The 13,097-nt window shown below is 40.4% G+C and overlaps 1 long non-coding RNA gene across 2 annotated transcripts; it reads left to right on the top strand.

Annotated features, from left to right (window-relative positions):
* The first annotated feature begins 4,581 nt into the window (after positions 1-4,581).
* LOC311485460 lies at positions 4,582-7,288 on the top strand. 2 transcript variants are annotated; one of them, XR_014698964.1, is made up of 4 exons: positions 4,677-4,733; positions 4,845-4,979; positions 6,507-6,560; positions 6,683-7,288. It is a non-coding gene; the product is annotated as an uncharacterized lncRNA (long non-coding RNA). The 2 variants fall into 2 exon arrangements; XR_014698963.1 differs by having other exon boundaries at positions 4,582-4,979.
* Positions 7,289-13,097: the final 5,809 nt, after the last annotated feature.

Genomic DNA, 13,097 nt, shown 5'->3' with positions numbered 1-13,097 from the left:
TTGGCAGGGCCAGCATGGAGAATTTTTTTTCCAACAATTTATTTTTAATGCAAGATTCACAAGCAACAGTACCTCGACCAATGAGGTGAGCGGGATTTCCGCTGTCAGCTCATTGGTCACAGAGCAGGAGACGGCCTGGGAATAAATTTACCGTACATGTTCATATAAATCGCCTGGTTATTCCTTAAATCCACTGACATTTTAGCACGGGAAAAAGTGCGTCCCGTGACAGCTTAATACGAGACACGTACTTTTGTTTGTAAATACGGAACGATTCCGTTTTTCAACGGACGGTTGGCAGCCTTAGTAGCGTGACATATCTTGCACAATATCTTCGTTTGTTCAGAGTCAGACTCCTCGAAACCGAAGTGTTTCCACGCCACAGAATTGGCTTTACCTTTCTTCCCGACCAAAGGCTGCCTTTCTGACATCTTCTATCGTCTTCTTCTACACTTTTTTTCCCGACGGGGGCAGAGCGGAGCGCACAGGTGGAGATGGAAGGGTCCGCTGCATTTACCAAGACACGTCGTGCGGCAGAAAGATCGTTTTATTACGATATCATATTTTCATGATCGAGGGAAGCCAAAATCAAAATCAAAATCGAAATTCAATTAATCGCCCAGCCCTATGAGAAAACAACCCGTTATCCGTTTTTTCAGTTTCAAAATGTAATCAGGCTGAGCTCAGAATCAACTCTTTCGCGTACCCCCTTACGTCACTCTGCGTACCCCTGGGGGTACGCGTACCCCAGGTTGGGAACCACTGGCCTAGGTAACCCTCTTGTATATTCCCCAGTGAAACAAGCAGAACATAAAAATGTTTATAGCATGTGTACACAGCGAGTTCTTCATCATGGTGGATTTTGTTGGTAGGAACCAAAGTGGTGAAAGGCGTTTCCTTCAGCTCAACGTCTAAAGAACTCTGTGTTTGAGTCATATTTCAGTGAGCTGGATTAGTCGTTCCCATTGGTCGACATTAATTCAATCTGGTATCGCCCACTTCACATCACTTAATCAGTTTCATCAACATTCTCTGATCGACATATCGCTGATCGTCTTTTCCAGTGTGGACAAACCTTTACGCTGTCACTTTAAGACTTTTTATTTGATGACAATCTGCTACAAAAATTAAAATGATTAATGATTTTTCCATTGTAGTGAATATTGAACTTCAGCTGTAAACATTAACATAGTAGAAGTTCAGCTCCTCAAAATCGCTAATTCTCTCAGCTGACATTAAACCAAAGAAGAAGAAGGAGTTCAAGGTCAAGGTGTCTTTATTTGTCATTTCTGTCAGTTTGATCAGTGTGAGGTCAATGAACTCAACAATAACACGATTTAACTCCAGACCTGGAGAAGAGTATCACTTTCAGCAGTATGAGAAAGCTTTCATTCAGTGTAAGAAGTGTAAGAACTCAACACCTCCTGCTCAGCAAAGAGAAACTAAATCACTGTCAGCAATATGAGATGAATTTTCACTTCAACACATCACCATATGGAGTCTGCATGATCACCAAAGCATTTACAATGGGTAGAAACCTTTGTCGTTATGGGCAATATGAGAACTTTCATATTGCACCTGCAAGAATATCAGAATGGTCACACTAGAGAGAAAATGTATCACTGCATAATATGAGAAAGCTTTCACATCAACTTTCCGTATTTTTCTCTGGACTCCTGCCCAATCTGACCAATGATGACATGTTTAGTCGCATGTCATCATTCCATCCCTGGTTATCTAGGTGGTGTCCAGCAAACGACGTGGCCTTCATTGATAATTGGAACACTTTCTGGGGCAACCCTAGTCTGATTAGACGAGATGACATCAGTGACTGCTGCTCTCATCTCTAGGAATAGAGCTCCGGACGTCACGTGAATTTTTTTTGTTGACGCTGCCAAAACTCTTGAGTTAAAATGAATGGAGCCAGTGCTGATTTCAGGTCGTCAGAGTTTACTGCACACTTTAAAGAAATAGAAATTGACCAGTACAAGGCAAAACTCGACAGATTAGATACCACGGACCCTTATCATGCCCCAGGTGTGATTTTTTTTGAGCACTGAAACAGCCAGAGTGGACAATGTGCCTGACCTGCAGTATCCAGATATAACTACCTCATTAACTCTCCTTCATCCTACTCCGGAGAATCACTGAAAGCATACAAGAGCCTGGAGGGGTACAAATGGACGCAGTCATTTGTCTGATCCAGCTTTGGAGTTTGTCGGTTAAAAACAGTGTCATCATGTCAGGTTCAACCAGCCTAAGACATACAAAGTCTTATACACAAAGTTAATGCCTGGTTCAATTAACCTGAAACATTCAAAACACCACAAAGAAGAGAAAGACAAGAGGGTTAGATTTCTTACTCGCGAGGAGAACGGACAGAGACACGCTGTTACAATCTCATGCCGTTCTGAAGCATGTTCAGCCGTCTCCTCTCTTTTTATTTCCTTAGGGTGGTCCCTAGTTACAGAAGAAGAGTTGCAGCACTACAGGAAAGGGGGGACACACAGCTGCAACTTCTCAATCTATATGTCTAGTATCTTTGTCTGCACACGTTGCTCTATCCTTGACCTCGGAACGGCTCGTTCCGTCTCCATCAGCTCTGTGGTCAGGGCTCTCCCGCACATCTGACTCCTTGATGATTCCTCAGCCGTTGCACCGTCTTACTTTTGCTTTCCTGAGGAAACAACTCTTACACAAACAAGCTGCTCACACACACATACTAAAATAGATCAGTGGTAATACTTCTAGGTAATGTAATACTTTTAGGTAATAGAGTAAATATGGGATAACTTATATGCATTTATTCCAACACATCATCACTGGAAGGGCAAGTGTCTCTTCGTCACAGATACGCTGTCATAATGGCAGAATACCGTAACTAGCTAATCACCGAAAAGAAATCTGTTGGACATCGTGTTAAAAACATGCTAAATACACAAGACATTACACTTGGAAAACACTGGATTCTGTACCTGATATAAAGTGATCGCTACACAAGCGAAATCAGTTTCTTGAGGGATCCCACCGCCCCGTTTTCTCAAAGGCAAACAAAGTGAATTTTAATTGTACCTTACAAGTTTCGGCTGCTCTGTCTCTGTAGCCTTCATCAGAGGTGTCACGTGATGTTGGTGTGACGTCGTCTGTGTGGTTTATATGGAGCTTTCCATCCCACCTGATGCGGTGGGATGGCCGTGTCCCCTCGAGTGCTCCGTGGGGGGGGCGGGCGCCCTCTGCCGTCTGGTGGCTTTCCATACATCCGGGGGTGGCCCTGTAGGACTGTGTCCCAGGTGTGGGATAGTTGGTAGGCTCCTTCATCCCGGTTGATAGTCCCCGGGGCCCGCTTCCTGATTTCAACCGCCTCTCTGATCCACCGGTGTGTTTGCAGACGACACGACAGTAGTGGGCCTCATCAGCAACGACGATGACCAGGCTTACAGAGAGGAGGTGAAACATCTGGTGGACTGGTGTGAGACCAACAACCTGATCCTGAATGTCTCAAAAACTAAAGAGATCGTGGACTTCAGGAAGAACCAGTCCAGCCACACTCCTCTCACCATCAATAACTCAGCAGTGGAGATCGTCAGCAGTTCCTGGGGGTGCAGATAATGAACACTCTGAGCTGGTCTGAACACACTGGATCCCTTGTAAAGAGGGCCCAGCAGCGCATGCACTTTCTGCGACGGATGAGGAGAGTCAACCTGCCCCCTCCCATTCTCACCCCCTTCTACAGAGGTACTATAGAGAGCATATTGACCAGCTGCATCTCTGTCTGGTCAGGGGCTTGTAGTGCCTCTGACAGGAAGTCCCTACAGAGGGTGGTGAGGACAACGGAGAAAATCATCGGGACTTCACTTCCTTCCATCCAGGACATTGCTAAGAGATGCTGTCTGACAAGGGCCAAAAACATCACCTCAGCCCCCTCACACCCCCAACATGGACTGTTCTCACTGCTGGCCTCTGGAAGGAGGTTTCGCAGCCTACAGAGCAGAACAGTCAGGTTCAAAAACAGTTTCATCCCATATGCCATAAGACTGCTCAACGCACTACAAACAGTACCCCCCTCCACCCACTCCCATTACCCTGTAATTAAAAAACGTGCAATAATATTTATCGACATTTCAAGTTTCTTAGATATTTATATTTATTATATTCTGTATATACGTTCCTGAAAATTGTACATACCGCTTCTGTTGTACATACTGTTTCTGTTAAATATTCCTGCTGTACTATGAGCCATTGTACCGAAATTTCTTTTTGATGAAAATCAAAATGACAAATAAAGTCTGTCTAAGTCTAAGTCTAAGTCATATTATGTAATATGGTTTCCTGTTATCTTAGTGGGTACACCACTATTGCTGCACAGTATCAGTTAATGTATAGCAAACTACAGATAATTTCCTAGTTTTGCACATTATTTTATACAGTTTTATCTTGGGTTGTTGTTTGGAATTCACTTTGTGCTTCACAGTATGCCCCAACACTGACTGATGTTGGCTGTGAAGTCAAACCGACAAGTGCCACTTCTGTGAAATTGAAACAAAAGAGGCACCCTGAAGTAACCACAACCACAAGGAGCAAACATGCCGTTGCAAACATTCACCCGCGCGCCCATCTACATACACACACACAGACGTTGCGACATGCGGAAGGTGACACCAGCTGTATATAAAGCATGTTGTTGTGTGTCATCTCTTCCTTCTTTCGTTGATCATCTTTGACTCACCTCACAGGTAAGATACAGAGACATAATAACTTTCATTCTACAGGCCATAAGTCAAGCTGTTGCAGGTGGTTTTGCAGTGTGAGCATCTCCTTTTCAATGATGTGTTGGTGTTTGATAGGTTTTAATCAGAGTCATGACGGCAGCAGGAAACCTGGCCAGGAGCAAAGGGTGGACCTCCAAAGGCCTGTTCCTCATCTTCAGCCTGCTGTGTCTGGTCGGCTTTGCAAGTTCCGTGATTGACAAGCATGAACTGGTAAATTAATTGTAGACTATAGAACCCATAGACAGATAAGAGTACTGTAAAAACAGGAGAAAGAATGAGACAGGCGACAACTGCTTCCGTTCAGTGCAGCTTCACCCTGCAGACATTTATTTAGTTCAGCAACCTGAACTTGTGTGATTGTATTGCAAATTCACAAATTTGACTTCACAAAGCTCATCCTTTTCGATTTCAAAAGAATTCCTGTGCTTATGAGTGTTGATATACAGATCACCAGATACGGACCAGTGAGGCTGTGAAGTTTTGAGATTACGCTGCTTTTCTTTTTTCTTTTTTCTTTTTTTTCTTTGGTTCAATAAGTCGTTGTTACAGGCTAAAAGTAGGCTAAACCTCAGAGAGCACCTGTGATGGCGGGGTGATGTGACGACTACCAACCACTGAAATTTAATTTTTTTTCATTTCAGGAAAAAAAATATAGCTCGCTTCGCCCAAAGCACAGATTTCCCATTTACTGGGTGATACTTAAAAGCACCATGTATCTGTGGCTCTGCAGATCTGAGCAGCATGAAAATAGTCTCAAAACTCCGCCTGATGGGTCCATCCGATCTACATGATCGTTAGACACTCGTAACCACAGGAAGCCTCTTGAAAATGAAAAGGATGAGCTTTATTTAGTTGAAAGATCAAATTTGTGAATTTACAATCACACAAGTTCAGGTTGCTCGGTACCCAAATTCACACACCAATTGTACGCATTTATGAATCTCACATTCCTCGTGTGGATCACGCTATTGTAACCATTTTGGGACTAACTTCACTCCATAGGTAAGGATGTCGGAGCTGAAGACTTGCAAAGTTAAACTGACACACACACATACACTCGGAACAAACTGTTAATCAAAATTATATTTAGCAAAATCAAATGTCCTGGAGCCATAAACTGTAACATGCTTAAGCCTTCCTTTGCTCTTAACAGAAAGATTACAAATCGCGCACAACACAAAGGAAAAGCACATTTTCTCTACTTTACAACTTCACATATGTGCGAGTTACCCTTAAAAAATCACCCTTAACATTTAATGCAAATGCCAACAACCTGTGTATGTAATTATACATTTTAAAACCTCACCAACCTGTAGAAACAGGAGGAAGAATGAGACAGACAAGTGCTTCTGTTTAGTGCAGCTTCCCTCAGCAGACTGAGAAATCAACGAGAGACCATGGGAGAAGTAAATCACCACACTGCCTCCTGCTGGCACAACTGAAACACTCAGTTTATTAGAAAGAAGTCTTTTAGTTATACCTAGAAACAGTACGTGGCCATTATGGCTCATTATGGCTTATTATGGCTTATTATGGCTTATTCGCACAATAAAATAAACCAATATTACATAAAATGTGACCATACATTTTGTGTGCATCACATAACCCATTACAAGCAAATTTAAAGTTGAATATTGCCAAATTTTTTTTTTATGTCCAGTTGATTAAATGTTCACTGTATTACAGCTGCTGTCATACTGTATAACTACAGGTCATGTTGTACCATGTACTTTTTAGGAAAAGATTAAGGAAAATCATAAGGAATCATTACAAGGTTTGGACACACTGAAGGTCAGTTTGAATGTCACTCACTTGCTTCAATAAAATGTCTCTGATTACATTTAGTGAAGGTAATAAATAGTAAACTGAGTGTGTGTGCCATGGCATAAACTATTTAATATTTTCCTCTTCAGGCTGACTTAAAGTCGATGATGGACGACACTTCAGAAAAAATTAGCAAACAAATGAGCTTCTTGGACACAATGGCAGAACAGCAGAGGAAGGCTATGGAAGGACTGCCTGACTTTCCCTCAATGGACGCATATCTGGAGAGCGCTAAGGTTCAATTGGAGAAACTGAAAGCTTACCAAGGCAAAAAGAAAGAGGAGCTTGACAAAAGAATAGATGACATTGAAAAAAGATTGGGAAAAGAGGCAAAATTAATCAAATTCTTTGAGGAGCTGCACGATGAATTGTAAACATCCATGTCAGTTAATCCCTCTGTCTGCATCTGTTGGCTCTTTAACTTGCTCTTTCTTTTGCTTCATCATAATGTTTCTGGAAGCAGCCTTTAACTCATAAACTACTTTCAGTTGTTTGACATAAAATGTTAAACATATTATTGATAGGGATGTGAAATATTCTGATATATTGGCAATGATTTGTGGGTAATAATAGTAATAAGAAGGATAATAAAAGTGTTTCTGCAAGATGATATAAACGCATTAAAGTACTGTCACATACATTCTAGCCTACATTACTATGCTACTTTTGTCATAATTAACTTGGAGAGAATGCTTGTGATGTTAATAAATAAAAATCAAATAAAATGTTTGTGTATTGGCTTCTTACTTGGTGATCATCTTTTTTTTTTTTTTTTTTTCTGTAGTTAATGCCATGTTGGTGAGTTAACATCTGCTTTGAGCTCCTTTGCTTGTTAAATCAGATAATGGTTTCTCACAGAATAGTGGAAAAGGGACAATTATGAGAAAACAACAATAGTGTGTCTTGCTCCCCCAGAAGTGTGTGACCTGTCGTATTAAAAAAAAAAAAAAAAACTTCTATCAGTATTTATATTAATATTAGTTACTGCAGGTATCATCAAATCAACCAATCCACTCTAAGCTGCACCAAGAGGATTTTACAAATTATCAAAATTGATCCAGATATATTGTCCTTTTTCCTCTTACTTCCTTTCCTGTTTATCAAACATTGGTGCTTACAGTTCCCATAATGCAACGTGACAGTAGTTTGTCTTTTCAAAGCAGATTTCACACGGCTTTAAACTACTTCATACTAGTTTATTCATATATGCAGTTATACTGTAAGCAGACCAAGATGAAATTAGTGGAGTTCCCTTTTAAAATGAGACATAATCTGTGTTATTCAGTTCAGCCCCAAAGGTCTGTAGTGAGTCCTGTGAGCGTTTTTCACAGATGTGAAGATGTAAAGAGTGTGCGCAGCTTCATATAATGATGTGCAACAAGCTGTATCCTTTTAGTAGGCTGTCTTCTTCCTGATGTCAGGAGTTGTAAACCTTCATTATTCATGGTTCTATCCTATTATGCAATGAGTAGTAACAAAATATATTCACAATGTGGTGCCCTAGACACACCACATTATGAGGAAAAGGAACACAGCGTTGCCTCTGTAGCAGCAACAAGCAACAGGTGTGCATTTGATCCGTCTTTACCTAAAAACCTTTTAACTACGTGGAGTCATCATAAATTTTATGAGGTCTTTTATGAGTGTCTTGTATTTGTACTTGATTGCTCTCTGGACCCTGATAAGCAGGACAGAGGGTGCAGTTCACCAACTGAATGGATGTTTTAACAGCACGAAATGGAATGTTTTCAAAGAAATTTGCGCTGATGTAGACGAGCTGACGAACACTGTATCTGGATCTATTTCCTTTTGTGAACAAATGATCATCCCCAGAAAGACAATTAGAATACACCAAAATAATAAACCTTGGGTCGCTAAATCCCTTAAGACTATTCTAAATCAGGAAAAGCTGGCTTTCCACCAAGGAGACATTCACCAACTAAAAGAGGCCCAAAGATGGGTGAAGAAGGAAATGAAGCTGGCCAAAATGATATTTAAAGGGAAAGCAGAGGTTGAACTCAGGAGTGGCAACTCCCACAATGCCTGGAGGGGAATTAAATCAATAGTGAGAATGCAAGATAAAAAAGGGAACTTTTCAATCCTGATAAGCCTGACTCTGTCCTGGCAGATGAGTTAAACCAATTCTAAGTGAGATTTGACACACATAAACACTGATAAATTGGCTGAAGTCAGGGTTGCTTCAGTGCAGCCAGATCCTTATTGATGAAGTTGAAGTCACAATAATGTTTAAAAAAACTAACGTGAGGAAAAGTTGTGGGCCTGATGGGATTAGCTATTCAAAAGTTGCTCTCCATTTTTGAGTAAGATTTTCACATTCATTTTCCAGCTCTCTTTATCATTACGGAAAGTTCCCATGTTACAGAAAGAATCCATTGTTGTCCCTGTGGCCAAGGTCCCAGTGCCAAAAAACATTGAATGATTATCAACCAGTGACACTTACTTCCTTAGCAATGAAAGGATTTGAACGAACCATGAAGCGGAGCATTTTGTCGATGACTCAGGGTGTTATTGACCCTCTCCAAATTGCTAATCAACAGCATAAAGACGTGGAGGATGCTACAGCAACTTTGCTAAATCTGGTGGTTGGAACTTGGAAAGAATGAAGACTCATGCTTGTTCATGTTTTGTTGATTTCTCGTCAGCTCTTAACTGTATGCAGCCTTATATTTTAGCTAACAGGTTCTCTGAAATACCTGGCTTTGCCTCTGGTACTATATGTTGACTGGTCAACTTCCTGACTACGAGGTCACAAAGAACTTGCGTCCATGGCACCCTGTCTGATGCCTTGACACGTTCTATAGGCTCACCCCATGGCTGTGTCTTGTCACCTTTACTTTTTGTGCTGCACACGAATGACTGTCAGAGCACAGATGATTCAAGGTTCATTGTAAAGTTTGTAGATGATTGGGTTATTGTCATCCTCCTGCAGGACCAGGAAGAAGGGCACGGCCCTGTGATAGACAATTTCATTGAATGGTGCGATAATTCATGCTTACAACTAAACGTCAGTAAATCTAAAGAAATGTTAATCGATTTTCGAAAAACTCCACCTGTCCCAAAAAACACTTTCATTAATGGTACAGCTGTGGAGATTGTAAGTCAATACAAGTATTTGGGCACAATCTTGAATGACAAACTTTTGAAGCCAACACAGACTATATCTGAAAAGAATGACAGCTCGGGACTGTTCTTTTTAAGGAAGCTACACTGTAAAAGCAAATAGTATACTTTACTAGAAATAACAAAGTAAGTTTAATAGATTTTAACCAAAATGTTGAGTTTACTATCAGTGGCTAAGTGTTGTGAACATAAAGGTTGGCACTATCTCACAGAAATGGTATTATTCAAGTTAACTTACTCAGAGTCTGAGTTGTCACTTGGAATAATGAACAGTAGGTGCCGATAATGCCCCTCATGGAGGTAAATCGCAGTTAAAGAAGCTGCAGAAGAAGTAGCTTCGTCTTCACGTTTGTACTGACCGTACTGACTCACACAGACCATGCACAGCTTACACTGTCGAAGAGGAGGAAACGACATTTTTGAGCGCGAACGAGACAACCAAGGTTTAAAAATTTAAAATCTCATTGTTTTACCTGTGATTCAAGGATGTTGTGCTAATAAAAGTTGGAGGCCAAAGCACATTCATGGTTACTCCAATGAATATTTAAATTACAATAGTGTGTCAAGATTGGTGACCTGGTGCATGAAGGATAACAGATTTCTATCCTTTTTCGTTTCTTAGGCTGACGATGTAGATCCAGATATCAGCCAGTTTGCAGTTGCAGTGCTCTCTGTAATCCCGGAAGATGAACCAGGCCTGACTCCAAACTCCTTACACTTGGAAGGTGAAAAAGCCATCATTCTGGAGGGACGGGTTGTCGTCGATGGTCTGCCAGATCTGCCAAAAGCTGTATGTCTCCTATTTGATTTGATCTATGCTCTGAATTTGGACTATCCAAAGGCCATGCAGAAGAGCTTTGAATTTATTCAGAGGGTGTTTGTTTCATTAGGAGGCAAGTCTCTGAAACCCAAACTACAAACACTGAAAAACCTGCTTCTGACTTAGATTGTTCACGCCAAATAAGTGGAATGTGATCGTGCTACCTGCTGTTGCAAACAAATGCACTACTTTAAGTTGAAGAATAACATTGCCGCTCCAATGTTGTAAGGCACTACATAGGACCTAACTGAAGTTTTTATATGGTCTTTTTGAAGTTTTTTTTGTCGTTTTTTGTAAATATGTTTTGTTAGTATTCATCGGTACTCAAGACCTTTTTTTTTTTTTTTAAAGCTATCTACTATTGCATTGTGTTACGGGTCCCACAGTGTTTGACCACGTATCAAATACAGTTCTGTTGGAACAGATATAATGCAGCGGTAATGAAGACGCGGAGCATTCACTTTAGCGTACAGGTCGCATCTTTATTCTTTTCACAGATTCGAAATACAATCAAACATATTTTATCTGAATCTCTCGATCACTATATTTCTGTCAAACGGCTTACAAAATTCTGTTGCAAGGTAAGTAATCAAAAATGTGAGGATCTGTAAGTGCATCTGCGGTGTAAAACACCTCCGCCTACCCGCCTGCTCGACAAAACACAGGGCAAAACGACATTAGACGTACGCGCGAAGCAGCGCGGTTCTTTTAACTTTTCCACAACTCATAAACATCACGAAACACATTGAAATGGCCTGAATACACAGCCTGCAGACACGTATACAACTTACGGCTCAGAAACATAATTTCTTCCTGAAGTATTGACCTGTTGGAACAGATATAATGCAGCGGTAATGAAGACGCGGAGCATTCACTTTAGCGTACAGGACGCATCTGAGATGTGGGCGGAAATACACACCTAAGACCACCCGAACCGCAACAGCTCCGGTCACAAAGGTTCCGCTTGCATCCCTTTTCCACATATCTCACAAGATATGTAAATAAAATGTGATTAATACATATTTAACAGGGGAATTTACTCGACCCTTAAAAATAAAAAAAGAAGGAAATATTTTTTCCCCATATACTAAATTAAATTCACATAAATGTGGTGACACCATTTGGGTGCACTACAATTGAAACTTCTAGTCTAACGGTACCTGCATTTGATCCTTTTTGTATACGGAGCTAGGGGAAAAAAACAAACTATTTGTATGTTTTATCTACCTCACTGTTACACTGAGAGACGGTTATTACTTCTATGATTTTTTTTATTACTGTGATTGGACTTCCTGATGTACTGTACTGGTTACAGCACTGCACAGGTTGTTCACATATGCATCTGTTTGTTTGTTAATAAACTCTTGTCAAAGTTCAAGGTTGTACTTTGTGACTGCTTACCCACTGAAATTTGAAGCTAATTGTGGCTACTTATTGTAACATATTCAGTTTACTTAAAAAAAGTTGGGAAACCGATTGCCTCACTTTATCCAAGTAACCATAGCTTGTCTTTAGTAAGATAAATGAAGGTATAAGAGTAAACTTACTTGTCGTCATTCAGTAAGCTTATTTGAAATCTAAGTGTAAACTTACTTAAAAACAATCTGTTCACCTAACTTTTAGTTGTTTATTAGTTTAACTTTAATTTGGCTTGGAAGTTTACTTTAAAAAAATGATTCAATCGGTTTCCCGACTTTTTTTAAGTAAACTGAACTAGTTAGAATTTACAGTGTAAGGGATTTTAATGTTGACAGAGCACTTTTAAAAATGTTTTATTCATCCTTTATTGAGTCAATCCTAAGTTTTGCACTGATTTGCTGATACGGGAACCTTAGCATCATTAATAAAAATCAGCTGGGGAGTACTATCAAACTTCAAAAATCACTGACACTAGCCTGCAGCAGCTTGACAATGTTAATCAAGCAAGAGCCATTCAGAGGGCAAACCTAATCTTAGTCGACCCACATCACCCTCTGTATGCTGACTTCCAACTTTTGCCGTCTGGAAAGAGGTATATCATCCCTAAGAGAGCCAAATCAAACAGATATCTCAGATCATTTGTTCCCTCAACTGTAGGGTTTCTAAATAAGCGTTAGACATGTCCTTGCACTGTCTACATATGTGGTCATGATAACGCACCTGATGACATTTATTATTTATATCTATGTTTCTATGTTTTGTACTGGACTGTTTTATGGTATGAATTGGGTTGTTTGGTTGTTGTATGTTTTCCTGCCACACTCCATCTTTTATCTTGGGTTGTTGGTAGGAATTCACTTTGAGTTTCACAGTATGCACCGACACTAACTGATGTTGGCTTATTCCTGTGAAGTCAAACCAAAAAGTACCATTTCTGTGAAATCAAAACAAAAGAGACACCCTGAGGAACAAATACAACCATAAGGAACAAACACACCGTTGTAAACATTAACCTGCACGCCCATTCACATACACACACACGGGAGTTGCGAAATGCTCAAGGTCACTCCAGTTGTATATAAAGCATGTTGTTGTGTGTCAGCTCTTCCTTCTTTCATAGATCA

Source organism: Chelon labrosus (assembly GCF_963514085.1).
Source record: "Chelon labrosus genome assembly, chromosome: 1".
In the NCBI taxonomy this organism is placed as follows: domain Eukaryota; kingdom Metazoa; phylum Chordata; class Actinopteri; order Mugiliformes; family Mugilidae; genus Chelon; species Chelon labrosus.
The sequence above is the reverse complement of the archived record's forward strand: the minus strand, read 5'-3'. Positions and strand labels throughout refer to the sequence as shown.